General features: G+C 37.2%; 1 pseudogene; it reads left to right on the top strand.

Moving 5' to 3' along the window:
* The first annotated feature begins 24,462 nt into the window (after positions 1-24,462).
* Positions 24,463-25,266, top strand: LOC123393401 (annotated as a pseudogene).
* The last annotated feature ends 2,490 nt before the right edge of the window (positions 25,267-27,756 follow it).

Here is a 27,756-nt window from a genome sequence, read left to right on the forward strand (position 1 = left end):
TATAACTGGGCTTGGGTGCTGAGGAAGGAAGTAACAGGAAAGGAATTCATATTTACCTTCAGCATGGAGTTTTCTTTATTTTGATCTCTCTCCATTTCTCTTCCCCACTTCCAATTTGGATCATTTCCCTTTTTGTTTTATATTGCCTCTTTTAGAGATTTTTCATTTTCAGGTAAGTTATCTGGCTTTGGACCATCTTCCACTTCAGAAGAATCCTGGGCTTTACGAAGAGTCAGGAGTGTAGGGTAAACAGGGAGCAGTATGCTTGGGTCACGGGTGGTATAAATTAGGCGGCTGTTTAGGTGGTGCTAAGCAACATTTGGAGGTCAAAGTCCTAGCTAGTAATAGAGTACCTGTGCCTCTCATGTTTTGTGTCATATAGAGAAATCTCTATGAAGATCACTCTGCCAGGAATGATTGGTTTAAAGAAGAAAGAATTCAGAAACTTGACTATCTTTTGATGAAAAACTGGACTAATTTCTACTCTTAATCTATTGGTTAAGAAACTTGAGGGCGATAGAACATACATGGGTTAAGGTGGGTGAAATAGTATCTTAACTGTAAGGCTTTCTAGTTTTTAAATTATCCATATCAAGATATGGAATATTTCAAATATCCCTTAAGTTTCTCTATATCTTCTTAGACAGTAATCAGCCCCTCTTTAGAATTATCCACTATTTTGATTTTTTTATTGTACAGTAGTTCTGTTATTGAATTACATATACTTGTAAACATAGCATATGCACTCTTTTATGTCTGGCTACCTTCACTCAACATAAAGGCTCTGAGATTTAACCATGCTTTGAGTGTGCATTTATTCTCTTTATTCCAATGTAGCATGGCATTGTATTAGTATGCTTGAATTCCTTTATCCATTTTCCTTGTTTGGGGCATTTGGATTGTTTCCAGTTTCTGATTATTTTGAATAAAGCTGCTTTCAATATTCTAATTAAGATTGGTGTAGGAATAGGATTCTGGATATAAACACATCGAACTTCAATAGGTTCTACCAAACAACTTTTCAGAGGGGTTGTGTCATTTTACCCCCCACCAGCAAGGTTTGAGAGTTTCATTTGCTTCATGTGTTTGCCAACACTTTCATTCCAGCCTTTCTATTTTAGACAGTCTGTGGGCATATAGTGTTATCTTATAGGGTTCAATTTGGTCTTCTCCTGAGAAGTAATGATAGTGAGACTTTTTTCATATTTTATTGCTTATTTCAGTTCTTCTTTTGTGGAGTACCTTTCCAAGGCTTTTGCCCTTTAAAAAAATTGGGTTGTCTGTCATTTTATTATAGATTTGTGGAAGTTACCTCTATATTCCGGATACAAGTCCACTGTGGGATAGATTCATAATAAATATCTTGTTCCAGTCTGTGTCTTGCCTTTTCAGTCTCTAATGGTCTTCCCATAAAAAGGTGTTCTTAATTTTAATGAAGTCATATGCATCTTTTCCCCATGGCTGTTGTAACAAATTGCCACAAACTTAGTGGTTTAAAACAAAGTATTTCTTATATAGTTCTGTGCACCAGAAGTCTGACACAGCTCTCACTGGGCTGAAATGAAGATGTTGGCAAGACAGTATTTCTTTCTGTGGGCTCTAGGAGAGAATTCATTGCTTTGTTTTTTCCACCTTGTAGGAATGTAGCTTCTGCATTCCTTGGCTTGTGTTCCCTTCCTCCATCTTCAAAGTTGGCAACCTTAATCCCATCGCAACCTTAATTCCCATTTCCAGTGTAATCTAACATATTCACAGGTTCTGGGGGTTGGGACCTGGACATATTTGGTGGGCTATTATTCAGCCTACCACATCATATTTGTCAATATTTTTTATGGTGAGTGTTTTTAGTATTCTTTTTCAAAATCTCTGACTGTCCCAGCGTTATGAAGGTGTTCTCCTCCAGAAGCTCCATTTATTTTAGCTTTCATGTTTAGATCTATAATCCATATCAGATTAATTTTGTGTATGGTGTGAGATAAGAATCACTTTTTTCCCCACTCATAAATATTCAATGTACCCAGAATCATTTATTGAAAAGACCTTCTTTTCTCAATTGAATTGCTTTGTTTTGCTTTAGTTCAAGTTACTCTATAAAGGTAGATCTGTGTTTGGAATCTTTTCTGTTTCTTCTTTTATTACTTTCCTAGGGTGTCCTAAGAAATTACTACAGACTGGGGGGCTTATGACAAAAGAAATGTGTCTCAATTGTGGACGGTAGAAGTCTGAAATTCAGATGTTGCTGGACCAAGCTCTCTCTGTAGGCTGAAGGGGAGAATCATTCCTTCTTCTAGCTCACGGTGGCTCTACACATTTCTTGTCTTGGAGCTGCATGACTCCAATCTGTGCCTTCTCCCCAGTGGATCTGAGTCTCAAATGTCCTTCTGCTTTTCTCTTATAAGGATGCCTGCCATTGGATTTAGGACCCACCTTAACTTAACTACATCTGTAATCTAATTACATCTCTTTTTTTCAAATAAGATCATATTCACAGCCTCTGGATGTTGGAATACAGACATATCTTTTTGTGGCTATCACTCAACCCGTTGCATTTCTGTTTCATTGATCTACTTATCTATTCTCATACTAATACCCAACACCCAATGTCAATTACTGTAGTTTTAGAGTAAGTTGTGAAATTAAATTATATAAAAATTTCAACTTCAACTGCAAATCACTAGGGGTCAGTTTCAAAGCAAAAGGATAAGTAACTTGCAGTGTGAGGTTAATGAAAAAGATGCTTAAGCACTTCCCTGTAATACAGCTTCATTATGAGGGTCCTCTTGGGACATTAATAGAATTCTTGTATGTGGAGTTTTCAATGTTCTTCTGCCTTGGGAATATTGAACACTTCTTTGCTCAATTCTGTTTAACACGTGCTTTGAAAGAGCAACTAAAGTCATTTTTTACTTTTATAATTGCTGGCTAGTTATTTGAATACTCCTGTTTTTCTTCTAGAAATAATAGGCATTTTGAGAGAAAGTAGAGGCTAATACCTGCAGGACACTTCAGACAACTACAAAGAAAGAGGTGCGCAAGGAATTTCAGGGTTCCTCCCCATTCACATTGAGGTCCTCAGAGATTCCCCACCTTTCCCCAACATGAATGCTACATCCTAGCTTGTCTTAAGTGCGTGCCATTCTATGAACACAATATGATCCAATCCCACCTCCATTCCATAGTTCGCACTGTTTTCTTGATGTCTTAGTCTACTCAGACTGCTATAGGAAAATACCCTGGACTGGGGCGCTTACATGACAAGAATTTATTTCTCACAGTTATGAAGCCTGGAACGTTGGAGATCAAGGTTCTGGTAGATGCAGGGTCTGTTAAGGACTGGCTTCCTGGCTTGTGGACAGCTGCTTTCTAGCTGTGTGCTCACGTGGCCTTTCTTTCAGGCATGCTTGTGGGTAGGGAGGGGAGGAGGAGAAGAGGAGACACCAGGAGAGAGCAGACTCTATGTCTCTTCTAATTATTTTAAGGGCATTAATCCCATCATGAGTACACTACCTCATGATCTCATCTAAACCTAATTACCTTGTAAAGGCTCCAACTCCAAATACCATCGCATTGGGTTTCAGGGTCTTACATGTGAATTTGGCAGGGGGAGGGATATAAACATTCAGCCCATAACACTTGGCATACCCTTACCCACTAGCTTCCCCTGGTGGGGAAGGTATCATTGCTCTCCAGTGCAGGGCACTTACTATATCAGGTTCTGGATTATATGCATTACTCAATTTAATTTGAAAATAGGCTTAGAAGGTAGGAATCATCATTACCAAGGTCATTACCTTTACAGATGGTAAAACAGTCTTGGGAGGTTGAGGCTTTTTCTGAAGATCAGGAAGTATGTTGTGAAGCCAGGGATCCATTCCAGGTCCTTCAAATCAGTGGCTCTCAAATCATGATTATTGGGCCAGTGGAATCGAGCATCGCCTGGCAACTCAGATGATTAAGTCCTACTTATGCTTAAGTAGGTCGTACTCAGACCTACTAAATCAGAAGCATTGGGTGATAGCCCGATAATCTGTGTTTCAGTAAGCTTTCCAGAAATTTCTGATGCATGCTCCAGGAGAGAATCACTACTCTAGGTAAATATAGAGAAAGGAAAGTATAGATAATTCATTACTTGTTAGTGAAGTAGATTGTTTCCATGTTAATATTGGGTGTATGTTGATGTGAACAATATTCACCAAATATGTTATAACTAAAAACAGGAACGTGTGGCTCAAAACCACTGTGTGAAAACCTCCCCATCTTCCAAGACCCATTTCAGTCTCACCTGCTCTGGAAAGGTTTTTGTTTTGCTTTATTTTGTTTTGCCTTGAACACTGTCATTTACTTGTATCACTCCTGTGGTTGATGTAAAGTATCAACTATTCATCTCCTTCAGGGTTGGGGCTATCTTTCATCAGTTTGATTCAGTCCAGCAACAAGAAGTGTCTCCTATATACTATTTGTTCAATAAATGTTTACTGCATTATGAGTGGGTTACTATTTACAGAAAAACTCTATTTGATTACTTCTACTTGAAATTCTGCACAGAATAATTTGTGATTTCACACACACACACACACACACACACACACACACACTAGTGGCTTTATCCATTTTCACTCTGGTATATATTTATTTTTAACTATTGCTAGCTCCCAGTAGAGAGGATCATCCCATTATATTATTTTATATAACAAAATCTACTCATAATTGTGAAATATGATATTAAATTGAAGGATAATATATAACAGTTTAAAATGTCCAAGCATTAGGGAAGAGGAAGGATAAAGAAGGAAATTGGGAAATCTAAGAGATATGTAATCATTTTTGGAATAGCTGAGCATTGGCCATATGCTGAATTGGCTTAAGGTGAGCTACATAAAGACATCTTGACAATGCTGTAACTTTCTATTGGCTTCTACCTGTCTGCTCTCCAGTCCATCTATACACTGCATCCAGTGTTATTTAGTAAGGTAATATCACAAATTTGGTCTCATTAGCAATAAAGATAGACAGACCCTGGTGTATCCAAGTAACATTTTTGTCTAGTTTGTCATGTTTGTACTCATTTGCACTAGTACTAAAATATACTCCTGCACACATAGTCTGCACCACTGATTTCTGTGATTACGTGCTGTTCCATTCACCACGCAGGGTCTACATAGAATAAAAGAAGTACTAGCCAAGGAGTGCTTGTCCCTACACATTTTATGGGATGTCATGTGTGTTGCTGACATCTGTGGTTCTCAGCTGACCAGTTCTACTAGGGTGACTGAAAGCCCAGTGACTGCATTAACTGTGATGGTTAGAGAGCTACTTCAGGGCTTCCTGATGGTTTGGGAGGGGTTGTGCATTAACTGGATTTCCAAGAAAAAAAAAAAGAAAGAAAATCCCTGATTGGTAGCATTTGCTGATTTCGAGTCATCAACATGAAAATGGGCACAATTAATTCTCCAGCATACTACTGGGTTATATGGAAATGGATTTTTAAAAATGAATGAATGAATGAATGAATGAATGAATTAAAAATCCCCAGTTTTTGCTTCCAATGCTTTAATAACAATGAGGGACTTAGCAGCAAGTAAATACACAACATATTTCAAATATAATATTTTGATTTGGGTTAAAATGTCATCCTATGCTAGTCAATACAAGAACTGAAGGTTGAAATTGAGAAAAATCTCTTTAAATGTGTTTTTCAGATTTGTCTCAGATAGGTACTTATCTCCAAAAACTAATTTTTCACTTCCTTTCTCCCTTGAAGATAAATTTTACCACAATCTTTGATATGTTCAGAATCAATAGAATCACGTTTCATTCTCCAGCCAGTGTGTGGACAAAAAACTTTCAGATAGCGTTTCTGTAGTAGTAGTGCAAGAGGAGATGGGGAGTGAGGGCAGGAGGGTATTTCTTGTTTGAGTTTACGATCAGTGATAACTCTTACACTACCTCTTAGGTTCATAGGTGTGAGTCTGACTAGTGAAATCTGGTATGAGTTTAAGCAGAATAAAAGGATGTAAGGATGTAAGAAAGGTAGTGGGTATATTTTCAACAGGATAAAACTAGTGATAAATTTTCTCATGTAATAGCTGCAAACATCTGAAGAATAAGAGAACATTCCTTGTCTTAATGTTTTGCCCCAAATGAAGAAGAAATATTTTGTCATTTGTTCTGAAATATATGTAGTCATTTTTGTCCTAATTGAGTAGATGACTTTCTGGAAATTTATATAAAAGTATGGAAATATAAACTTTATTAAAAATAAAGTCTCTTTTGTTAGGGTATTACTAAATCTATGATCATAAAAGAAAAATCAAAACATGCAGACCAGAAAGGATCTAAAATTGGTGACATTTTGATGCATAAACCTCCAGACAGTTTTTGTAATGCTGTTTAGTTCCCTGATTTTTTTTTCCTTTAAAGACTTTTACATGCTAATAAGCACTATCTATCACACAATTTGAGTTGGCTTTATAGAATTTCATTATGTAGGTGAAGCCTAATGTAACCAATCCCCTTTTTTGGGATGTTTAGATTGTTACCAGTTTTGCTATTCTATGCTGTGCTATGATGATCATCTTTACAGCTTGATTTTTGTTTACATCTTAATAATTATTTTCACATGAAATACACCTTAGTTATTTTCTTGCTGTATAGCTATGGAATTACTGGGTCAAGGGAAATACTACTCAAATTATTTGCGTAGAAAATAGATGTGGAAAATAGGTCAAACATGTTACCTTGATTTCTTATACATATCACCAGTGACTCTCCCAAAACTTTGAATCAGTTTATATGCCCCGAACTCATCACACATGATGTAAGACATTTTCCTACCACAGTTTTTTTAAAAATATACTTTCCCAATATAATAAGTAAGACATTAAATTATAATTATTTCTCACTGTTTTACCTTTCATGGTAGGAATATCTTTTGAAATGTTCAGTTACGGGATCTTTTTTTATGTTAAGTAGGATATCTTTGTTACCTGTTACTGCCTTAGAATTACCACAACTTTAACCATTTAAAATGACACAAATTTATTATCTCCCAATCCTGTAGGTCAGGACTCTGGTGAACTCAGTGGGTTCCTCCAGCCCGAGTTTCACAGGCTGAGATTAAGTTGTTGCAAGCTAGACCTTTATCTGGATGCTCTGAGAGGGAGTGTGTTTCCAAGTTTATTCAAGCTGTTGACAGAATTCAGTTATTCAGGCTGCAGAGATGAGGTCCCCATTTTCTTGCTGGTTGTCAGCCAGGAGCTTCTCTCAGCTCTCTGCAAGGTCACCTGAATTCCTCCGTACATTCCCCCTCCATCTTCAAACCAGAAACTTCCTGTTGAATTCTCCTCATGCTTCGAATCTCTCTGACTGCTACCTCGGTTGCCTTTCCTCTGCTTCCAGATGGAGAAAGTTCTCTGTTGTAAAGGCTCATGGAATTAGATTGGGTCCTCTTGGATAGGATAATCCAGGCTAATCTTCCTGTTTGAGGTCTAGAGAGTTAATACCTGTAAAGTCCCCTTTGTCACATTAGGTGGTGTACAATTTAGGATTCTCTAGAGAAACAAATAATAGGATACATGTATATATATTCTATTTGAGTGTATTTGAATATATTCACATGTATATTGATTTATATATACTATAAATAGTATATATTATAAATATATTATACATATGTATTTATTTATTTAAAAAAATTTTCTTTAAAGACTTTATTTATTTACTTGAAAAGAGAGTGAGAGTAGGACCATGAGAGGGGAGAGGGTCAGAGGGAGAAGCAGACTTTTTGCTGAGCAGGGAGCCTGAGGCAAGACTTGATCCTGGGACTCCAGGATCATGACCTAAGTGAAGGCAGTTACTTAACCAACTGAGCCACCCAAGTGACCCTATACATACATATTTAAACATTATTTATTATGAGGAATTGGCTTATGTAGTTATATTATTATGGAGACTGAGAAGTTCATGATCTGCCGTCTGCAAGTTGGAGATCTGGGAAAGCTAGCGATGGAGTTCTAGTCTAAGTCCAAAGGCCTCCTTAGGACCAGGGGAGCTGATGGTATGAATCCCAAGCCTTTGGCAGCTGAAAATAAGAGGACATGTTCAAGCTCCCTCAGTCAGGCATAAAAAAGGAGTAAATTTCATTTTCTTCTTTCTTTTGTTCTACTCAGGCCTTCAGTGGTTTAGATGATGCCCACTCATGCTGGGGAAGGTAATTTACTGAGTCTGTCCATTCAAATGTTGATCTCATCCAGAAATACCCTCACGGACCCACCCAGAAATAATGTTTAATCTGGGTATCCTGTGCTAGTCAAGGTGACACACAAAGTTAATCATTACATAAAGTAATATGTTTATTGGTTTCAGGGGATAAGGTGTGAATATCTTTGGGGGGTCCATTCTGCCTACCACATCCCAGAAGGTCTTCACTATTTGGTTTACCTACCACATTCATCAATTCTAAAGCAGGACAATAAGGCTTTTGCCTTTTGGAACCAAGGGATAATGTTCACAAACACTTGTAATAAGAATTATTTACTACTTATTTATCTAAAAATAAACATTCTCAAATATAATCAAAAGTAGAATGAACAGTACAAAGAAGTCCATGTATGTATCACACAACTTCAACAATTATCAGTGTTTTGTCAATTTAATATAATGATTTATCTTACTCTCCCTTTTTTTTTTTGATGTATCTTTTGGTTGGAAAAAATATCTTTACTTATGAAGACCAATGAAACTATCTATTTTATTGGGACTTGTAATAGTTTCATATGATACAAATTAAATAACAAAATGGCACTAATTTAAGGCAGGCCAAAGAATACTAGTGCTTTCCTCTCATTTAGCGAATGAGAAATAATGTGTGAGGTATTGAACACTTACTCAACTTATATAATTACTATTCTGATTCATTGACATTCCTATTAATTGTCTCACAATATAGGATTCTCTTATTTCATTTCTGTGCTGGTATATAAGAGAGAGTTGAATGAAAGGGTATGTTGGAAGTAGTCAGCTTGTCTCAGAGAGTTTAAGAAATGAAACCCAAGCTGCATAACATTTCTGCTTATTTTCTTTTTTTCTCTTGATGCCAAGCTTTGGGTATTTGCAGGATAAGTTGTAATAAAACTTACTTAAGAAGATATTTTACTATTATAACAGGATTACTGCCCATCACTGGGGAGTATAGAGTTATAAATAGACCAAAATCCATGGATAGTCCAAAAATAACATTTCTGTATTTGCAATGTGTTTTCATATCCTATTTAACTGAGCATGTGTGGATGTCCTGGGAATTTGGTTTGAACAGAATAATAAACTATACCATAAAAATCTGGCTTCAGTCTATGAACACCTGGCTCTGAAACTGGGGAAGGGGTTCCTTTTTTCAAGTGTTCCTTTGAATAGGAAAGTCATATTCCAATTTTCTATTTAAAAGAGCTCTTCTCGGTACAAACATTTTTTGATTAAATTACATATAAAATGTTTAGTTTGGAGAATCATCCTTAAATCTGAATTTATTATCTCTTATTCATTTTCCCCTCAGTTTTAAAGACCATTTTTTTTTTTTTTTTTTTTTTTTTACAAAATTGAACACTGTGCATTTATTCCAAACTTTCTCATCTCCCCTGGAACCATGCTCCAGTGACTATCACTTGTTTTGCCTCTATCCCCCTTTCTCACATTTTCAATCACTCTCATTTAATTTTACAGTCACTTATGAATAGACACAACCTTTCTCCTATCTGAGAGACACAATTGCTCTTTTCCCCTTTACCAATGCATGTATTAAATACCCACTTTATCAGCGCCTATGTGTTTTTGAAGTCATGCTAACTTATTTTCTGTTCTGTGACATGTTTATACTGTGTTTTGAACAACACCTAGCAACTTACCATTCACTGAATCCATAGCCACTTTCTCTTTGTCACATTCTTTAACCTCCTGTACAAGTTGACACCATAGACCAACCAACCTGCTGCTCTTTACCAAAGTCCTTTGTGTCTCTTTAGACACTTTGTTTTCCTGTTCTTATGCTACTCTTTCAACTACTCTCTTTTCTTCCTTCCATATGACAGCCACTTAGATAGAGTTGTTTAAATGGAGCATCTGTCCCTGGTTGCTCCCTTTTTTCTCTCTCTCTCTCTTTCTTTCTTTCATTTCCTTCTCTTTTTTTATTAACGTATAATGTATTATTTGCCCTAGGGGTACAGGTCTGTGAATCATCAGGCTTATACATTTCATAGCATTCACCATAGCACAGATACTCCCCAACGTGCATAACCCAGCCACCCTATCCCTACTCCTCTATCCCCCAGAAACCCTTAGTTTGTTTCCTGAGATTAAGAATGTCTTATGGTTTGTCTCCCTCCGGATCCCATCTTGTTTCATTTTTTTCCCTCCCTATGCCCCCCACGACCCCCCACTCAACCTCTCAAATATCTCATATCAGAGAGATCATATGATAATTGTCTTTCTCTGATTCACTTATTTAGCTTAGCATAATACTATCTAGTTCCATTCATTTCATTGCAAATGGCTAGATATCATGTTTTTTATGACTGCGTAATATATATATCTCACATGTTCTTTATCCATTCATCTGCTGATAGACATCTAGGTTCTTTCAATTTTTTGGCTTTTTCTGCATCTATTAACAGGACCATATGGTGCTTGTCCTTTCCTTTATTTATGTATTATATCACACTTATTGATTTGTAGATGTTGAACCATACTTGCAGCCCAATACTAAATCCCACTTGGTTGTGCTGAATAATCCTTTTAATGTACTGCTCGCTAGTATTTTGGTGAGAATTTTCACATCTGTGTTCATCAAGAATATTGGTCTGTAATTCTCTTTTTTGATGGGATCTTTGTCTGGTTTTGGAATCAAGGTAATGCTGGCGTCATAAAATGAGTTTGGCAGTTTTCCTCCCATTTCTATTTTCTGGAACAGTTTCAGGAGAATAGGAATTAATTCTTCTTTAAATTTTTGGTAGAATTCCCCTGGGAAGCCATCTGGTTCTGCGCTCTTGTTTGTTTGGAGATTTTTGATGACTGCTTCAATCTCCTTACTGGTTATGGGTCTGTTCAGGTTTTCTATTTCTTCCTGGTTCAGTTGTGGTAGTTTATATGTCTCTAGGAATGCATCCATTTCTTCCAGATTGTCAAATTTGCTGGCGTATAGTTGCTCATAATATGTTCTTATAATTGTTTGAATTTCTTTGGTGTTGGTTGTGATCTCTTCTCTTTCATTCATGATTTTATTTATTTGGGTCCCTTCTCTTTTCTTTTTGATAAGTCTGGCCAGGGGTTTATCAATCTTATTAATTCTTTCAAAGAAACAGCTCCTAGTTTTGTTGATGTTCTTTTGGCTTCTATTTTATTGATTCCTGCTTTGATCTTTATTATTTCTCCTCCCCTGCTGGGTTTAGGCTTTCTTTGCTGTTCTTTCTCCAGCTCCTTTGGATATAGGGTTAGACTGTATACTTGAGACCTTTCTTGCTTCTTGAGAAAGGTTTGTATCGCTATATACTTTCCTCTCAGGACTGTCTTTGCTGTGTCCCAAAGATTTTGAACAGTTGTGTTTTCATTTTCATTTGTTTCCATGAATTTTTAAAATTCTTCTTTGATTTACTGGTTGACCCATTCATTCTTTAGTAGTATACTCTTTAGCCTCCATGCATTTAATTTCTTTCCAACTTTCCTCTTGTGATTTAGTTCTAGTTTCAGAACTAGTCTGAAAATATGCAGGGAATGATCCCAATCTTTTAGTACTAGTTGAGACCTGATTTGTGACCGAGGGTGTGATCTATTCTAGATAATGTTCCATGTGCACTAGAGAAAATGTGTATTCTGTTGTTTTGAGATGGAATGTTTTGAATATTTCTTTGATGTCCATCTGGTCCAGTGTGTCATTTAAAGCCTTTATGCCTTCTTGATCTTTTGCTTAGATGATCTGTCCATTTCAGTGAGGGGGGGAGGTGTTAAAGTCCCCTATTATTATTGTAGTATTGTCAATGTGTTTCTTTGATTTTGTTATTAATTGGTTTATATAATTGACTGTTCCCATGTTAGGAACATAGATATTTAAAATTGTTAGTCTTCTTGTTGGACAGACCCTCATCTCTTATTATAGTCTTTGGAATAAGATCTAATTTATCTGATATAAGGATTGCCACCCCTGCTTTCTTTTGATATCCATTATCATGGTAAATTGTTTTACACCCCCACACTTTATTAATTAATTAATTAATAAAGATTTTATTTATTTATTTGACAGATGGAGATCACAGAGAAGCAGGCAGAGAGAGAGAGGAGGAAGCAGGCTCCCTGCTGAGCAGAGAGCCCGATGTGGGGCTTGATCCCAGGACCCTGAGATCATGACCTGAGCCGAAGGCAGAGGCTTTAATCCATTGAGGCACCCAGGCACCCCTCACCCCCTCACTTTAAATTGGGAGGTGTCTTTGGGTCTAAAATGAGTTTCTTGTAGACCGCATATCAATAGGTCTTATTTATTTATTTATTTTTATCCATTCTGATATCCTGTGTCTTTTGATTGGGGAATTTAGCCCATTTACATTCAGGGTAACTATTGAAAGATATGAATTTAGTGCTATTATGTGCCTATAAGGTGACTGTTATTATATATTGTCTCTGTTCCTTTCTGGTCTGTTACTTTTAGACTCTCTCTTTTCTTAGAGGACCCCTTTCAGTATTTCCTATAGGGCGGGTTTGGTGTTTGCAAAATATTTTTAGTTTTTGTTTTTCCTGGAAGCTTTTTTTTTCTTTTTCTTTTTAAAAAATATCTCCTTGTATTTTCAGTGACAGCCTAGTTGGATATAATATTCTTGGCTGCATATTTTTCTCATTTAAGGCTCTGAATATATCATGACAGTCCTTTCTGGCCTGCCAGGTCTCTGTGAATAGGTCTTCTGCCAATCTAATATTTCTACCGTTGTATGATACAGACCTCTTGTCCTGAGCTGCTTTCAGGATTTTCTCTTTGTCATGGAGACTTGTAAGTTTTACTATTAGATGACAGGGTGTGGACCTATATTTATTGATTTTGAAAAGGGTTCTCTTTGCCTCCTGGATTTTGATGCTTGCTACCTTCACCAAATTAGGAAAATTCTCTGCTATCATTTACTCTAATATATCTTCTGTCCCCCCTTTTTCTTTCTTCTTCTTCTGGGATCCCAATTATTCTAATATTTTTCATCTTGTGATATCACTTATTTCTCGAATTCTCCTCTCGTGGTCTAGTAGTTGTCTCTCTTTTGCTCAGCTTCTTTTTTCTCCATCATTTGGTCTTCTATATCACTAATTCTCTCTTATGTCTCATTTATTCTAGCAGTAAGAGCCTCCTTTTTTGATTGCACCTCATTAATAGTTTTTTAATTTCAACTTGGTTAGATTTTAGTTCTTTTATTTCTCCAGAAAGGGACTTTATTTCTCCATCTCTAATATCTTCCATGCTCTTTTCAAGCACAGCTAGCACCTTGATAATCATCATTCTGAACTCTAGTTCTGACATATTGCTAATGTCTATATTGATTAGACCCCTAGCCATCGGTACTGCCTCTTGTTCTTTTTTCTTGTGGTGAATTTTTCCTGCCTTGTCATTTTATCCAGATAAGAAGAGATGAATGAGAGAACAAAATACTAAAAGGGTAGCAATACCCTTTCTGGGGTAGCAATAGCCCCAGAAAAAGTACACACTAACCAAATCAGAAGAGACCCGAAACTGGGGGGAGGAGATAGGGGGAACAAAAGAAAAAAAATTTTTTTCTTTTATATATATATAAAACATATATATATTATATATATATACATGTATAACATATATACATGTATAGCATGTATATGCATTATATATATGTAAAATATAATATATATATATATATATATATGTTAGATTGGTGAATAGAACAGAACCACACACTTGATTTTGGGTGTATTTTGATCTGTTAGAAAAAAACTACCTTTCAAAATTAAAAAAAAAGAAATATATATATATATATATATATATATATATATACACAAAAATAAGGGTAAGCATGATGAAAGGATGGGATGTGAGTATAAAGATGAAAATTAAAAAAGATTCTAAAAAAGGAATTGATAAGATAAGAGAAGAAGTTGGTTGAAAAAAGAAAAGAAAACAAGAGGAAGGAATGTCATCAGGCTGGAGATTAGAACAAAGACATACAATAGATTTAGTGTGGATTTTGATTTATTAGAAGAAATTGTATCCCAAAATTTTATTTTATTTTATTTTATGTTCTTTAAAGATTTTATTTATTTATTTATTTATTTATTTGACAGACAGAGATCACAAGTAGGCAGAGAGGCAGGCAGAGAGAGAGGAGGAAGCAGGCCCCCTGCTGAGCAGAGAGCCCAAGACAGGGCTCAATTCCAGGACTCCAGGATCATGACGTGAGCTGAAGTCAGAGGCTTTAACCCACTGAGCCACCCAGGCACCCCTGTATCCCAAAATTTTAAAGAAAAAAGCACCTATATGATGAAAACTAAGGTTAAATACAATCAAGGGATAAAATATGACTATAATCATGAAAATTTAAGAAGATTTTTAAAAAGGTATTGATATGATAAAATAGCTAAAAAAACATTAAAATAGGAAAGAAGAAAAATTTAAAAAATAGAATAAGAAAAGTTGGGTATTCATCATTTCTGATGGTTGTGTAATATTCCATTGTGTATATGTACCATATTTTCTTTATCCATTCATCTGTTGAAGGGCATTTTGGGTCTTTCATAGTTTGGCAATTCTGGCCATTGTTCCTATGAATACTGGGATTCATATGACCCTTCTCTTCACTACATCTGTATCTTTGGGGTAAATACCCTGTAGTGCAATTAGAGGGTCATAGGGCAGCTCTGTTTTTAATTTTTTTCAGGAATCTTCACACTGCTTTCCAGAGTGGCTGCATGAATTTGCATTTCCACCAACAGTGTAAGAGGGTTCTCCCTTCTCCACATCCTCTCACCATCAGAAAGGAAGAATACCCAACTTGTGTATCAACATGGACGAGACTGGAGGAGATGATGCTGAGTGAAATAAGTCAAACAGAGAATGTCAGTTATCATATGGTTTCACTTACTTGTGGAGCATAAGTAATAACATGGAGGACGTTAGAAGAAGGGAAGGGAAAGTGAATTGGGTAAATCGGTGAGGGAGAGGAAACATGAGAGACTGTGGACTCTGAGAAACAAACTGAGGGTTTTGGAGGGGAAGGGAGGGGGGATGGGTGAGACTGGTGGTGGGTATTAAAGAGGGCACTTATTGCATGGACCACTGGGTGTGGATCATAAACAATGAATCTCAGAACACTAAAAAAAAAAAATAAAATTAAGATGTTAAATAAAATAGAATAAGAAAAAAAATTAAGAAAATTTAAATTTGAAAGACTAAAGGATCATGGGGAAAAAAGCGATGAATGCTATGTGTTGCTTTTTCCTAGCTCTGGAGTTCTGCAGTTCTCATTGATTAATGAACTTGGTCTTGGCTGGATGTTCTTGCTGATCTTCTGGGGGAGGGGCCTGTTGCAGTGTTTTTCAAATGAGGTGGAATTGCACTGCCCTTGCAGAGGCCAAGATAAGTAATCTGCTTGGTTTTGGTCTCATACAGCTTTGGAGGATGGGAATGAACATGGTGGCCTCCCAATCTCTTGTCCCATAGGATCCGAGAGCTCAGGACCCCACTCCTCAATGTGCCATCAGAGAAGACCAGTTAATCCCTCCCATCTCCCTGGTCTCTGGCTGCACTCCAAGCTCGCCCAGCCTGTGACTGAGCATTTCTGTCTCTGGTGCATGGCCCCATTTGGAATCTATAAACCCAGCTGATTCTTGCAGCACACTCCCATACCACTCCTCCTGGAGGAGGAAGGTGAGTCTCCTGGAACTGTTGCTTGTTGGATTCCTGCCCGAAGAGCAGTGGCCCAACTGTGCCTCAGATCAGGGTTTAAAGTAACCCCAAACTGAAACCCCACTGCTTTATCACTGCCCTATCCCTCCTCCCACAGTCTGTCTTCCTGAATGTTGCCTCGGATTGACTTCTCTGCATGTCCTACCTTCCAGAAAGTGTTTGATTTTCTGTTCCTAGAATTGCTGCTCTTCTTCTCTTCTCTTCCCTGTTGTGTTTTTAGCTATTCAGAATGGTTCAAGAGCTATCTAGCTGAACTCCTGGGACCTGATGATATTTAGGTCTTCTACTCCTCTGCCATCTTGCTCCCCCCCCACCCCGGTTTCTCCCTTTTCTACTTTGCACTCTCTTCCTGGGCAATCTCAGCCCATGACTTTGACTCTACTTTCCCTGTAAATAGCTTCTAAATCCATGTTTACACTCCTGAATTTCCCCCCAAAGTTCAGTCTCAGTTTATTCGATTTCTGGCTTGACATTTCTATCTGGATATTCTTCTAGCATGTTTTTTTTTTTTTTTTGGAAGATTTTATTTATTTATTTGGGGGAGAGAGAGAGAGAGAGAGAGAGAGCATGAGAGGAGAGAGATGTGCGGGACTAGGGGAGCCTGATGTGGGACTCCATCCCAGGACTCCAGGATCATGAACTGAAGGCAGTCACTTAACCAACTGAGCCACCCAGGTGCCCTCTCCTAACATGTTCTATTTAGCAGTTGAAAGGATTAATCTCCTCGTGTTCCCTTTTAATCCTGCCTCCCTCACTATTCCACACCCTTGTTACAACCACTTCTTTGCCATTTAGGCTCAATCATCAAGGTCATCTTTGATTCCTGTCTTTCCTTCCTTTTGTCAAAACAACAAATATTGATAAGCTGTTTGATTCCATACCTAGAAGGAGTGTCTCTCTCCTTAAGTAAAGATCTCTTAATTGGTCATTTCCAATTCCATGACAGCTTTTTTGTTTCAGAATCTGATTATCTTTGACTAGGAATATTGCAAAAAATATGTTAACTTTTCTCTCTTGCCTGCTCTACCTGGTTAACATGAGAAGTCTTCCCAGTTTAACCTTTCTTGACTTTATTTTTATAATGTCATCCTGTGCTTCAAATCTTCAGTGACTGTGTTTTTAAAACAATAGTTCTCAACTGGGGGTTGTTTTGCCTCCCAGGGGACATTTGGTAATATCTGGAGACATATTTGATTGCCATAACTAGGGCAGGAGGTGCCTGGGATACTATTAGACATCCTGTAATGCACAAGACAGCTCCTTACAGCAAAAATTTATCTGGCCCAAAATGTTAATAGTGCTAAAGCTGAAATACACTGGTCTAGAGAATAACCTACAAATGATTAATTGGGCATTCTTATTTTTTTCTATACTTCATTTACAACCCCATGGGATTTTTATAATTATTCCTTTTCTCCATTTCCTGCTTCTAGATCTTTGCTTATACATTTTCCTCCCTCACCGGTATTTTTTTCTTACCTTCTTTTTTTTTATTAAAAAAAAAAAATCCCAGTGACATCCATCCTTCAGTATTTAGCTTTATTGCCTTCTTTTCATAGGATCCCATAATAATCCCAATTGAAAGTGATGATCTTTTATCTGAATCCTGATAAAGACTTTTTTGTATCCCTTTTACCATTTCTTGCCTTTTCATGATTATTTATAATAATGACTTTTAAAAACTTACTAGTCTTTACATTTCTTTAAACAAAAGCTTTATTGAAATATAATACACATGCCATAAAATTCACCCTTGTAAGTAAAAGATCCTATGGTTTTAATATATTCACAGAATTGTGCAACCACAATCATTATTCAGTTCCAGAACCATTTCATTATTCCCAAAAGAAACCCATGCCCATTAGTAATCACTCCTGCTTCCTCCTTCTCCTAGCCCCTGACAAGCATAAATCTATTTTCTGGGTCTGTGTTTTAACAGTTCTAGACATTTCATGTAAATGGAATCATACGATAGGTTGTGACTTCTTTCACTTAACAAAAATATTTTTAGGGTTAAAAACTGTCCTGGGAAAATCATGATATAAATGTCCTAGCCATATGATTCTCTTCTCCCTTCTCCTTCCTTCTTAACTCCTCCTCCTCCTCGTTGTCCTCCTCCTCCCCTTCTTCTTCTTCTTCTTTTGATTTTGTTGATTTATTTGAGAGAGAGAGAGAGGAAGTATGAGCAGGGGGAGAGGGCTCAATCCCAGGGCCCTGGGATCATGTTGTGATCATTACCTGAGCCGAAGGCAGATGCTTAACTGATTGAGCCATCCAGGCACCCCTTTGCAATTACTCAACAGTTTACCCAAGACTTTCCTGGCTTGTTTTACCCATCTATACAGTGCTACTCATTTTTACCTTTCAGAAATCTGTTGGTATTTCTTATTTGTTGATAAAACATTCTGTGCCCCCACGATTTCTCTACCACATTATCTTATCTCTAAAGACTTTATTTTTTTTTGTACTTTTTTAAATCAGCAGAGCTTTGTGAAGTATTAGAGAAAAATATGCATGTAAAAGTCTACTATCTTGACAGAATTTTACAAACAAGAAAATTATGCTTTCCTGCTCAACTTTTCAAGTTTAACTTTAGCATTTATGAAATAATTGATACCACTAACCAGGCTGTACTATGAACTATGGTATACTGTGCTTTATGTTGAAGTTGGATCTGATAAAAATTTATGTCACGTGTCCTGTGTTGATGGTTAGAATTCTCTGGGTGGAGAGAAAGGCTTAAAGCAAGATTTAAAGCATTTATATAAAAAGAATGTTGCTAATATCACCAAACTGGGATGAGGTCAGTACCAAGTAGTGGGTGGTCTGAGTTCTAAAACATAGTGAAGGAAATGCAATTTTTAAAATATGTACTCCCACTGCTTCCCAAGATTATTTGGCTTATTAGGAGAAAGTACATTTCTGGCAGAGGGAGCACTAAGTGCAAAGCCTTAAGCAAAGGCTTGCCTGCTCTGATCAAAGAACAGTTATGAGGCCAGTTTAGTTAAGGTGGACGGCAAAGAGGAAGTAGAAGGAGACACGAGCAGAGAAGTGGTGGAGACCAGATTACATAGGTCTTTTGGCTTTTCTTCTGAGTGAGCTGGAGAGCCACTGAAAGGTTGTGAGTAATGGAGTAAGATTATGTCTTAATTGAATCTCTATTTCTTCACTTTAAAGAATATGATGAATCCAGACAAGCATAAAATAGGGGCCCAGTTAGGAGGGGATTGCAATCATACAGGCACAAATAGTCGTGTCTCGGGCTGTGTGATTAATTCTGAATATGTTCTGAAGATAGAGTCAATAGAATTTCCTGACAAATTTGCGTAGTGTAGAAAAGAAAGAAAGGTATCATCCTTGATGATATTGGTTACTAACTGAAAGGATAGGGTTGCTGTTCTATTTTATGTGGGAAGACTGGAAAAGGGCAGGTGTGGAGCTTGGGTCAGATAGATGGTGATCAGAAATCAATTTTAGTCATCCTGTTTGAAATGCCCTCCAAGTAGATTTATTGATTAGGCATTTGGGATTCAGAGGAGAGGCTCTGATTGGAGATGTAAATTTAGAAGTTATTGGGCACGTGGATGGTACCTACAGCCACAAAACTGGATGAGTTCAACCAGAAGAAGCGTGTGGATAAAAAGAGAGAAAGTGCTCAGGGACAGAGCTTTGGAGCACTCCAGAATCCAGAGGTCAAGATATAAGGAAGTACCAGCAAAAGAGGCAGAAGAGGAGAAAAGTCAGGTGAGTGTTAGATTGTAAACTGAGGGTGGAAATCGTGTCTGCTTGTTCTGTGTCGTATCCTTCTTTAGTATCTTATTCCCGGGTGGAAATCGTGTCTGCTTGTTCTGTGTCGTATCCTTCTTTAGTATCTTATTCCCAGGAGGCAATAAGTACTGACTGAACAAAGAAAACATGGGGTTATCGATAGCTTAGTATGAAGCAGAGTTCTTTTCTATGCCTCCAAATTCTTGATTTTTTAAAATTGAGGTGAGGAGAAGAATAAATGAAACAAGATGGGATTGGGAGGGAGACAAACCATAAGTGACTCTTAATCTCACAAAACAAACTGAGGGTTGGTGGGGAGAGGGGATTTGGGAGAAGGGGGTGGGATTATGGACATTGGGGAGGGTATGTGCTTTGGTGAGTGCTGTGAAGTGTGTAAACCTGGTGATTCACACACCTGTACCCCTGGGGATAAAAATATATGTTTATAAAAAATAAAAAATTAATTAAAAAAACAAACAAACAAAAAATTGAGGTGAAATTGGTATATAACATTAAATAAGACTCAGGTGTCCTTTCGGAGAGTCTTTCTCTCAGGCACAGTGACTGAAGCTGTACAGAGCCTTTCTTTTAAGATTCAGGTGTCTCTTCCAAATGCCCTCTGGTCATTTTGACATCTGTGGATCTAACCCTGTAGGTCAACAGGTGGTTAATTTTTTATTCTTCTAGGTCATGCAGGGCAAGGTATTTTCATGTGGACTAGCTACCATTGCTTCCTCTAAAACTCATGGGTGATTTGCAGCTTGAGCGTGCCTTCTCAGGGAAGAAGAGCAGCCTTAGGTCTTTTCTCCTATGCTTTCCATATTTTGTTTTCTCTCCACCCAACACATTGCCCTGTTTGATGCTTTTGTGTTTTGGAAGAGTCACTAATGACCTCTCAAAGTCTGTCAAAGAGGCTTTCACAACTGCCAACTTTCTGAGCTCTGATGAACACCATTTGCAGCACTGAGCCCTGCAACTAAGACTCCAGTGAGTCATGTTAGTTCTGTTACTCTGGTAATATTCTAATGTGGGTATAACAAATTACCTCTCTCTTGGTGCCTAGAAACAGTGTATGTTGACCTAGTTACAAATGTTCTCCATGTGGTGCAATAGTATATAGTATGGAGAATCTCTTTGGACCTGTATTTTAGAGTAAAATGATATAGCAAGGAATAAAACTCAGAATTTTACTTTCAAAGTTTTTGTCACAGGAAAAAGTAACACATTCCATTCATGAGGCTCATAAATATCAATAAAAAGGCTCAGGAATTGTTAGAGAATACTATTTCAAGTTTTAGTTTTTAAGTGTTCATGTGTCACTGTGACAATTCTAAAATTGTTGGAGAGATTTGGTAGCAAATATGTCAGAATGCCCTAGAAATTAGCTCATCTTCAGGCCAGCAATTCAACATGATAGGTGTGGTTTTTGAAGGAAAAAAAAAAAAATGAAAAGCAAAAGCAAAAGCCATGACCTTCAGAAGAATCAAACTATTGTCCTTCTTAAGTTGCTTGTACTGTTACGAAAATGTCAAGCATATTTGTGTTAATGGATTAGAATGTCTTTCTATTTATTGCTTTAAAACTTGGTAAATGTGAGAAAGTAACCTAGATCTTGATTTCTCAATCTATGCTAGTACGGTCATTTTGGGCAGCATAATGATAAATGTGTAAAGAATGTGTCACATTTCTTAGTCCATTCCCTTACTTCATAAAGGCAATTTTCATTCAAGGACCTCTGTAGTGAAGGTAGAGTTGCGAACTGTTATCTCTCTAATTTTGGTTTGCAAATTTCTGATGACCAACTTTACATAAAACATGTCATATCATGAGACAAATATGAGAAATAAATGACATTTCTTTTTGTGTGGGATCCTATGCTTCATTAGAAATACTCAGAGCATTTCTCTTTCCAAATTAGAAAATGTAGTGGGCTATAGTTTGAAAGTAACACTTTGCAATGTGTTACCAATCTTTGATGAAATCTAAGAAGAGAGTGGGAAATTTGCATTAGGTTAAAATGGTTTTCAAACTTTATTAGAGCTAATGAGACATAATTAAAGAATCCTCTGTCAAGTGACATGAAAGCTGAATAAATGGTTCTACATTAAACAAAATCTTTTTGTGTTAATTTACAACTTTACTATTTTAATTTTTCTCCTCTAATCTACTTTGTTATATACTATTTTTAAGCTTTCATACCTGTCAAATAATTGTACTGAAATTAGTTCTTGGATGATCATTATAATGACTTTAAAAAAGTCATTTATCTTTGGTCTTGTTCATTGTCATAAAACCAATGAAAAGCATTAGCATTTTTACTGGGTTATTGATTTGGTCTTCTTGGACTGTCATAACAAAATACAATAGACTGGATGGCTTAAATAGCAGAAACTTATTTTCTCTAGTTTGGAGACTGGAAATCCAAGATCCAGGTGCTAACCAATTCTATTTCTGGTAAGAGGGCTCTTTTCCTGGCCTGTAGATGACCGCTTTCCCATGTATGGTCATACAGCTTTCCTTAGTGTGTTCGCGTGAAGATCTCTTTTCCTCTTCTTATAAGGGCACCAAACCTGTTGGATCAGGACTCCACTTTTCTGACCTTAATACCCCCTAAAAGCCCCATTTCCAAATATAATCACATTGGGGATTAGGACGTCGGTGTAAGGATTTTGGGGGGCAGGGTGGAGAGAGGGACACAATTCAGTCCATAGCTCTGATAAATCAACTGATCTAACTACCTCAATTTCCAGTGGCTTGGCCTCAGTGTTTCAGTTTCTACATTTAACATGTATGGAGCATGTACTTTATACCTGACACTGTGCTAGATTGGGGGCATTAATCAAAAAAGATGACTACAAGAGTCTTCTGCCTGTCAGGTTGTAGATGAGTGCATGAGGCTTATGTGCAGAACCACAGATATCATACCATGTGAGAGGCAAATAGCATGTGCAGACGCTTTTCCAGCATGAATGTCTCTTTTGGCTCTATTTCCTGTAAGTATATCTGAATTGATGATTTTGTTTTTTTACATAGTAGTTGTCCATTATTTTCCACTCTGATCTCTGACAGAGCAGGTACTGTCCAGGTGAGATGCCCATGCTATGTAATGTTTTAGGTAGAACATTTTATTCCCGAGCTGCCTTAGGCTCTCATGTCAGAATTTTCTACCTGTTTCAGGGACTGTGGCAAACTTGGGCTTGTGGCATCATTTCTTGCAGTGTTTTCTTTCCCTCGATATACGAACAATACGATTTGGAATGTCAGATGATTTTCACATTCTCTACAAGTCCGTGCATTGCCCCTATCAACTAATAGGACTGCTTCTAATTGAAGCTGAATCACTTGCCACTTATGAAGAATAATTTTGTCCACACTTTGAATTAAAAGTAAACAAGTGCCAAAATTTAACAATCACATCGTTTTCTGTTTTGATGTAAAATAAAATTAGGTGTGTCCATATAACAGTATGTTATGCAATTTACGCTTGGTCACCCTTTCATTAGTCATGAATCATTCCGAAATCACTGGTATCAAGTAGGGTCAAAAGTAGGACCACAGTTAACATACTTTTGAAACCTTTAATATCAATGCCGCTGTCAGAACTTTTCAAGGATGTTCGACGTTTAATTTCCTGAATTAGGCTGTGAAAGTTCAGGAGACACCCTGAGTTTACAAGCATTGAGGTTGGCTTTGTCTTACCTGCTTCCTCAATGGTATTGTAACTGTTAAGTTTTCTAACGGTTACTATGTGTTTTGCCCTTTTATTTATTTTAGTCAGTGGACACACCTTTTCCTTTTCAAACTAGTGTGTCAATGGCCTTTCCTTGTAATAACACTTGACATAATCCTGTTGAGTTTTAAGAAAACACTACCAAGGAAAACACTGGCTGTTTAACTTTCTCAGACCTCTGCAAAGAGGGAAGCGGGTCTCAAACCAGGGTCAGATGGAGAAAGAGATATCAGTGGGTGGAATTAAGAATTTCAGCTTCTCAGGCATGCTTCTCTTTGCTTTGGATTTACTTCCTAGCTTCTGGCCTAGGATGCTGATTGTGACAATAATATTTTTCACTTGTCCAATTGACAAATGTTTTGTTTTTCTTTTTAAGGATTTTATTTATTTATTTGACAGAAATAGACACAGCAAGAGAGGGAACACAAGCGAGGGGAATGGGAGGAGAGTCAGGCTTCCTGCCCCTATGCAGGGCTCAATCCCAGGACCCTGGGATCAGGACCTGGTCAAAGGCAGGTGCTTAACGACTGAGCCAGGTGCCCCTGGAAAATGTTTTAAATAAGAAATAACAACCATTGCCTACAAATACTCAAAGTTATGGCATTCCAGTACTTCGGTGATAGACGTGTGAATTTTTCTACTATTTTGGTGAATAAATCTGGCAGCAATTATTTGAATTAAAATGACTCTATGTCAGATAGCAACTCTAGCTCATGAATTCTCACAATAAAAAAAAAACACATTTGATAAAGGATGTATATAGAATAATGCCTTCTGGAGTATTTGTTTTTGTATCAATAAAACATAAACAATCTGAATGCCCATGAATAGGGGATGAATAAATTATGGCACAAACAAGTGCCACACACGCACACACATATGCACACACAACGGAAAATGTTGTATTGAGATCTTTCAGTGTCCCAAACAAGAAGGATGTTTGCAATATATAGTAAGGTGAAAAAAAGCAAATTCAAAGTAAAGGGGTAATATCAGCCTGTTATAAAAATTAAAAATGAAAAACAGATTATGTGGTTCTCTTTTCTGGCTGAAACCATGGAAGGTGCAGAAGAGAAGAAAAAAAAAAAGGTCCCTGTTATGCCAGAAATCCTTAAGAAAAAAGAAAAAAAAAAGCACAGAACTGAACATTGAAAGCTTAAGAAAGAAGTTTGCCCAAAAGATGTCTTGAAAAGCAAGGAAAAAGCTTATCTTTGAAAACAGTAAACTATCACAAAGACAGATGTACAGAACCACTACCAGAATAGCGAGGATGACAAGAAAATTTGGCAACTTCTATGTACCTGCAGAACACATATTGACATCTGTCATCACGATCAGTATTAATGGTGTCACCCTAAAGTTCTGGAAGGTGTTCCAGCTTCTTTGCCTTCACCATATATTCAGTGGTACCTTTGTTAAGCTCAGTGATGCTTCAGTTAACATGGTGAAGATTGTGGAACCATATATTGGAAGGGGCGTCCAAACCTGAAGTCAGTAAATGATGTGTTTTCTTTCACAGTTATGGGAAAACCAGCAAGAATTTGTTGCTGCATCTCTTGGTAAATATGGCATTGTCTGGATGGAGGATCTGATTAATGGGACCTACACTACTGGCAAATGCTTTATAGTAGCAGACAGCTTCCACTGGTTCTTCCAATTATCTTCTGTATGAGGTGGATTGAAGAAAAAGAATATTCATTTCATAGAAGGTAGAGATGCTAGCCACGAGGAAGACCAAATCAACAGGTTTGTTAGAAGGGTTAAATAACAAAAATTCAACCGAGTAAATGTTAAAGGTCTAATGGGCTTTGTTAATTGATGTAGGAGTGGAGCAGCATTCTTTCTGGCAGGTAGAAGGGAGCTCCAAAGAACTATAGAAAAGGAAAGGTTTAAATGTAGAGAGGGACTGGAGGAAAGGAAGTTAGAAGCAAAGAATCGATTATTCTAGGTAAGGTCAACTTCCTGGGGGAAATGAAGGGGTCTATCAAGAAATTTCCTAGTGCCGGCCAGAAAATTCTCATGTTGATTGGTCAAAAGTTACATTTTCAGGCAGTTGAAACTGCAGTAAGTTTAGGTATTAAGTCTGGGTTTACTGACCTGGGGCCTTAACCTAAGTGACACCACTTTTTGGTCTGTGGTTTTTTTTTTGTTGTTAACAGAAGAATGAACTAAGGTACTATCATGATTATTTTAGTAATCCAGTCAGTTAATAAACAGTGACTGCTTGCAAACTGAAATGTAAAACAAAGAGCTACACCCGCCCCCACCTCCCCAGCCCTCCCAAAATCAGGTTTTATGATTGACCAAAGAGAGAATGGGACAAGTACTCACCCAATTCTTCATATTTGTTACCTCAGGGAGGTAGAAGTGACTTCCTTCCTTCCTTCCTTCCTTCCTTCCTTCCTTCCTTCTCCCTCCCTCCCTCCCTCATTATATAAGAAAAAGGAAGACACAGGAGAAAAGAAAAAGTGGATCACACCACTTTTTCTCCCTCCAGTGATGAGTGGTAGGTGAGAAAAGGGCTGGATACCAATATGTCAGCCAGCCTCGTTACCTCCCATTTTAAAGGGAGCAGAGGGCTTCTTCTGACTTTCTGAGCACAAAGATTTGGAGAAGGATGTTGATTGAGGAGGAGGAGAATGGTTAGACTGCCCAAGTGGTCTACAGTTACTGACAGCACTTCTCCTTTGAAGAGTTGTCTTTAGGTGTTCCAGGGCAAGTCTTCTCCTAGTTATGTACGTCTATGAAGCAATATCCTGCTTCAGGAGAAGTTCTGCCCTTACCTGTGCTAAGCTCATGTCCCTAGAGTGGGAAGGTTAAAGTCAGCAAGTGGTTATTGATGGATGAAGGTACTTCTACTTGAGGTATGAGTGGAAACTTCTTGATGAGTCAAGAAATTTGCCAGACGTCTATGCCTTTCTCCTCACCCCACCCACAGAGCTAAGCACCAATGTGTGTGTGGGTGTCACTGTTTAAAGATTTTCTAGGAGAAGAATATGGCACAATAATATTTGAAGTTATTAATCCATGCTTTTTCTTCTCTCTCTCTCTCTGTGTTTATATCTGTATCTATATATTATCTATATACCTATATCCTTATATCTATATCTATGTCTGTATCTGTCTTTTCCTCCTTAATTGTGCAAATAGTTGGTGCTGGGGAAGTGTGAGCCAAGGTGATATTTCTGCCTATTAACTTCCAATAATGCAAGTCTGAAGAAGTCAGACAAGATTACCAGAAAAGGCCAAATGGAGGACTTGCGGGCAATGACAAGTGTTTGGGCCAGAAACATAGTGGGAGGTGAATTTTCCAAGCTAGAAGGAGATTCCTGGGAATAGGGCAGTGTAAGGAGGAGAAGGGAAACAGGGAGATAGGGTCCTTACCTAATTTCAGGGAAACAGGGAGATAGGGTCCTTACCTAATTTCCAACCATATAAAGAAGAGAATAGTAAGACCCCATAGAGGAAGTAGCTGCTTGGAATTGTGACAAAGGAAATCAAGAGGACCTGTTCTTCCAACAACAAATATTTTGGAATTATAAAGAATGTTGCAGGGCACCGGGGTGGCTCAGCTAGTTGACCTGCCCATCTCCCTACTTCTACGCCCTTTCTTTGTCTCTTTCAGATAAACAAATAAATATTTTTTTAAAATAAGGAATTTTACAATGAATATTCTAGGAGTGTCCTTGTGCAAGAGTTTTTCTGTAATTCATACTTCAGAAGTTGACTTGCTGGGTTAGTACCTTTAAACTTGATGTACCTTTAAAAAAAAAAACTTTGATAGTACCTTTAAACTATGAAAATGTTTTCAAAATTATACCGATTTGCTCTCTCAATCATTCCCTGTAGTAAAACTTCACTGTTCATTAATCATCAGGAATTAACATTAAGAATTTGAAAGTCCTGGTTACCCTACTTCCTCACCACTACTTTACTTTTGAATTTTTTCCAGTCAGAGGACATGAAAGAGTACCTTGTTTTAATTTACATGCTCCTATTACCAGCAAGTTACCTTTTTTTTTTTTTTTTAAATATCTTCATTGGTCATATAGAGATTCTCTTCTGTGAACTAAAGGTTTATATTAATTTCTTTTTTGGCCTTTTGTCTTTGTCTTACTTATAGGATATTTTTCTTTGTTATAGATTAAAATTATTTCTCAAATACATTCTAAATATTTTCTCTGTAGCTTGCCTTTAAACTTTGTGCTAATGTATAAAGATTTAAAATGTTTATGTTATCAAATGTATTTGTCTTATAGTTTATACTTGATGGTTTAGTCTTTTTTTTTTCTTCCCAGACTTTACT

The sequence above is a fragment of the Mustela putorius genome, unplaced genomic scaffold (assembly GCF_011764305.1).
Source record: "Mustela putorius furo isolate JIRA1106 unplaced genomic scaffold, ASM1176430v1.1 tig00000832_pilon_pilon_pilon, whole genome shotgun sequence".
In the NCBI taxonomy this organism is placed as follows: domain Eukaryota; kingdom Metazoa; phylum Chordata; class Mammalia; order Carnivora; family Mustelidae; genus Mustela; species Mustela putorius.